The 5,158-nt window shown below is 46.3% G+C and overlaps 1 non-coding gene across 1 annotated transcript; it reads left to right on the forward strand.

The window, feature by feature from the left end:
- Window positions 1-314: 314 nt before the first annotated feature.
- Window positions 315-408, forward strand: TRNAR-UCU (transfer RNA arginine (anticodon UCU)). The gene is made up of 2 exons: window positions 315-351; window positions 373-408. It is a non-coding gene; the product is annotated as a tRNA-Arg (tRNA).
- The last annotated feature ends 4,750 nt before the right edge of the window (window positions 409-5,158 follow it).

Consider the following 5,158-nt stretch of genomic DNA (forward strand, 5'->3'; position numbering starts at 1 on the left):
GCGAAGAAACCCCCTCCCCAAAGACCACCCCCCCGCACAGGGATTTGCACCCGTGCAACGCACAATGCACATCACGCACCAAGTTGCACGCGAAAAGCAACGGAGGGGGGGTCGGGGGGGTCGGGGGAGACCCTCCTTCTGCAAAAGGGAAGGGGGGGGTCGCGGCCGGCGCTGCTTCCCACGGATGGCCCCCCCCTCCTTCCCCCCAACTCCAGCGAGGCCAATGCAAAGCAAGGGTTGGATGGGGAAGCAGCTCCGCCGGGGCTTATGGGCCGGAGCAGAGGGCGGGCAGGCTGCGCTGCGAGAACGCGTAAGGCTCTGTGGCGCAATGGATAGCGCATTGGACTTCTAGATCAATGACGGGACGGAGTCATTCAAAGGTTGTGGGTTCGAGTCCCACCAGAGTCGCATTTTTTCCCCCCTTCCTTTTTGCGGCAGCGTTCAACAACAAAAAAGAAGAAAAGGAAAGGAAAAGACCAAAAAAAGAAGAAAAAAAAAGCGCCGCGTTTGCAAAGAACTTTTTGGGAAGGAGGAAAAAAAAAAAAAAAAGAAAACTTCGGAAAAGTTTTCTCCTACGCCGGGTTGCACGCTTTCTCACGGGACGGAGAGAGAGAAAGAGAGGAAGACCTCCCCTCCTTCTTTGCTTCTTTCCCTTTCTTCCCTTTCTCCTCCCTTGCACTCCCCCCACCCACACCCCAGGAAAGGGGTGCATTACGCCAGCCGGGCGCACGCGGGCGCACAGGGGCAGCGCCAGCGCTAATAAAGCACAATTCAGAAAGAGAATCAGGACAGAACTGGAAAGGACCCTGGAGGTCTTCTAGTCCAGCCCCCTGCTCAAGCAGGAGATCCTATACCATTGCAGACGAGTGGTCGTCCAGGCCCTTCTTAAAAACTTCCAGTGATCCACAACTTCTGGTGGCAAGCTGTTCCACTGGTTCAGGGGTCTGCAACCTTGGCAACTTGAAGACTTACGGACTTCAACTCCCAGAGTTCCTCAGCCAGCAAAGCTGGCTGAGGGACTCTGGGAGTTGAAGTCCGCAAGTCTTCAAGTTGCCAAGGTTGCAGACCCCTGCACTGGTTAATTGTCTTCACTGTTAGGAAGTTTTCTCTTTCTTTAATTCCAGGTTAATTCCAGGTTGCTTCTCTCCTTGGTTAAGTTTCCTCCCATTGCTTCTTGTCCTGCCTTCGGGTGCTTTGGAGAATAAGTTGACCCCCCGTCTTCTTTGGGGCAGCCCCTCAAATACTGGAAGACTGCCGTCATGAGCCGTGGTGGCGCAGTGGTCAGAGTGCAGTACTGCAGGCAACTTCTGCTGCCTGCCTGCAATTTGGCAGTTTGAATCTTACCAGGCTCAAGGTTGTGACTCAGCCTTCTGTCCTCCGGAGGTTGGTAAGATGAGGACCCAGATTGTTGGGGGCAAGAGGCTGACTCTGTAAACCGCTTAGAAAGGGCTGCAAAATACTTGTGAAGCGGTGTATAAGTCTAAGTGCTATTGGTATAGCTTACTTCTCTACCTTCTTTCTCTCCCTCTTGTTTCTCTTTCCTCCCTCCCTCCCTCTTCCTAAAGGTTGACTCAGCCTTCCATCCTTCCAAGGTGGGTGAAATGAGGACCCAGATTGTTGGGGGCAAGAGGCCGACTCTGTAAACCGCTTAGAGAGGGCTCTGAAGCGGTATATAAGTCTAAGCGCTATTGCTAGTTGTCTCTATGTCTGTCTGTCTATTATCTCTATCTATCTATCTATCTATCTATCTATCTATCTATCTATCTATCTATCTATCTATCTATCTATCTATCTTCTATCATCCATCCATCCATCTATATCTAAGAGCCATGGTGGCACAGTGATTAAAATGCAGTATTGCAGGCTAACTCTGCCCACTGCCAGCAGTTTGATCCTGACCAGTTGAAGGCTGACTCAGCCTTCCATCATCCCGAAGTGGGTAAAATGAGGACCCTGATTGTTGGGGGCCAGGGGCTGACTCTGTAAACCGCTTAGAGAGGGCTGTGAAGCGGGATATGTCTTATTGCTATTGCTCTCATGTCCCCCACACCCCAGTCCTTCTTTTCTCTAGACTGGCCAAACCCAAATCCTGCAGCCATTCTTCCTATATTTTAATCTCCAGGCCTTTAATCGCCTGCTTCCTCAGCTTAAGAGAAGGGACCCCAAATGAGAAGGAACTCAAAGTGAGAAGGGACCCAAAGTGAGACAGGATCCCAGCATGAGCAGGGATCCAAAGCGATGGGCAGACAGAGGCAACCTCTACAAAGTTGGGCGAGGGGAGAGGGGAGAAGACCCATGAAGAAGGGCCTCTGGTGGCTCAATGGACTAAGTCTGTCTGTTATTAACACAGCTGCTTGCAATTACTGCAAGTTCAAGTCCCACCAGGCCCAAGGTTGACTCAGCCTTCCATCCTTTATAAAATAGGTAAAATGAGGACCCAGATTGTTGGGAGCAATAAAAGTTGACTTTGTATATAATATACAAATGGATGAAGACTATTGCTTAACACAGTGTAAGCCGCCCTGAGTCTTCAGAGAAGGGCGGGATATAAATGCAAATAAATAAATAAATAAAAGAGAGATCCAAAAATTGCATTTGGGGGTCGGAGAAAAGAGAAAATCGGAAGGACGGGCGTTGAGATGGTGGTGGGGGGGCAGCCAACTTACATGGCAGCTGGCATCACGAACCACAGGGCACCAAGCTGCTCCTTCTGCATGCTGGCTGGGTTAAAAAAATAAATACGGGAAGCCCTGGACTTACAACAATTCATTTAGTGACCGTTCAAAGTTTAGAATGGCACTAAAAAAAGGGACTTGGCTTCACACCATTGCAGCATCCTCATAGTGACGTGACTTTCATTTGGATACCTGATAATGGACTCATACTTATGACCGTTGCTGTGTCCCAGAGTCACGTGATCCCCTTTTGTGACCTTCTGACAAGCCAAGTCAATGGGAAAGCCAGATTCACTTAACAACCGGGTTACTACTGCAGCGATTCGTTTAACAAACGTGGCAAGGAAAGTCGTAAAACGGGGCAAAGCTCACTCAACCGATTCCCTCACTTAGCAACGTAAATTCTAGGCTCAGTTGCGGTCGTAAGTTGAGGACCACCTGTCATTGCTTTTGCTATAAGGAAGAGGGAACTGTTTCACAGCTACCAACCTACCTCTGTGTAATTTAGAATTTAGAATAACAGAGCTGGAAGGGACCTTGGAGGTCTTCTAGTCCAACCCCCTGCTTAGGCAGGAAATTCTATACCACTTCAGACAAAGGGTTATCCAACATCTTCTTAAAAACTTCCAGCTTTGGAGCATTCGCAACTTCTGGAGGCAAGTTGTTCCACTGGTTAATTGTTCTAATTATGGCCCTCATGCTCAAGTATTTTGCATAGTTGTTTTTTTTTAAACCTTATCTAAGATAGGAATATATAATAGATTCCTTCCTAAACGTTGCATTCATTCTCCCAGGGGAAAAATGTGCTTTCCACACGCTCACCAAAATATTTATTACAATAAAGTTATCTTTGTCCCACGAAGCCAAAGTTGGTTGCCGAGTTGCCCAAAACGTACAAAATCATACTACGAGGATTACAAGCTACCATGGCTGGCTTCGAACACATGTTTTTTAGCTCGGTGTTTGAATTTAGACGATCTTTAACATCTGTAAATATATATATATTGCTCCCAGAAGCACGAAGCTGAAGCCTGAAGATGACGAATGAGACTTTGTCGAAATGTCGCCAAGACACTTTCAATTTTACGCGGGAGAAAACCCGAATAACCAAAGACCTACATACAAACACCCACGAAAACCTCAGAAAACAGATATATATATACATATATATATATATATAGAATAGAATATAATTTTATTGGCCAAGTGTGATTGGACACACAAGGAATATATATATATATATATACACACACACATATATATGTATATGTATATGTATATATATTTCCTGTGAATATAAACCATGGTTAGCAAGATCATTCGTAACAAAACGAACGTCGTGCTCACAGAAGTTAGCCCATTAGTTATTAAGTCGCGGTTTTGTCGAACCACCACGAGTATTGAACAATTCACAACAAACCAACCATGTTGTTGGCTTCAGTATGCCTGTGTGAGCCGGGCATGGTACAAACCATAGTTTAAAAACACAGATGCCATTTCGCAAACTTTATTTAGAAACTGGAATTTGAAACCATTTATAAAGATACTTAAGGAGAAGGTTTGGGACACAGAGGGTATTTTAAAGGAACCAGGAACCCTGGAACGTAAGATAAAAATCTACCACCCTATGGAGAATGTAAAGACAAAAATACACCCCTTGTTGAGATGCAAGTGATTAGCTCTGCGTATTCGCACCTGCCCTGTGATACAAGGGCTTGTGTAATCCAATTTATCACTTCCATCTGCTCTAATGGAGGGGACTTCTTGTAAACAACTCAATGGCAGAAATAAGATCGTCTCCTGCGTTTTGCTAGGCTGGGCATCGAAATAAATCCACTGGGGTTTGAGCGAGAAGGGCTGAAAATCATTGGAAAAGATTCAGGATCGATGGGTTGGAGGCAGGAATGTTCGCTCTACCTTCTCTACCGGTTCGGAAATGTGAGCGTGCTCACACTCGTCCATGCATGCGCACGGCCTTCCGTGCATGAGTTTAGCATGCGCGTGTGGCTTGCACGCATGCGCATGGCTAAAAAATGTGCCTACATAGAATAGCATGAAGCCGGAGTGGGTCTATCCGCATATATCTGAATAGCACCTCTAGTTGAGGTGAGGCTTTGAAGAGCATCCTACACGTTGAAGGACTCTCCAATCCAAACCCACGAGAATGAACAGCATGCTAAAAGGCATTATCCATTTTTGGCTTGTGAAAACTCAGCCATAAAAACAAAACAACAACCCCAAAACTCTACATGTCTCTGGAGCCGAGATCTAATTTTCGACAGCTGTTTTCCATCTTTTCCCACAAGGGCAGCATCAACATCACCTCCGTTTTTATGGTCGAGGTTGCGATATTTCTGGGTTTTGTATGGATGCTTTTTTGTGGTTTTTTTTTTCCTTTTAAACTTTCTTTTTAACAGCTTCACAGGTCGAAGAAGAAAAAGGTGGGGGATGGGGCCACTGATGAAGAAGACGGGGGTCCCAAA

This window comes from Ahaetulla prasina, chromosome 16 (genome assembly GCF_028640845.1).
Source record: "Ahaetulla prasina isolate Xishuangbanna chromosome 16, ASM2864084v1, whole genome shotgun sequence".
Lineage (NCBI taxonomy): Eukaryota > Metazoa > Chordata > Lepidosauria > Squamata > Colubridae > Ahaetulla > Ahaetulla prasina.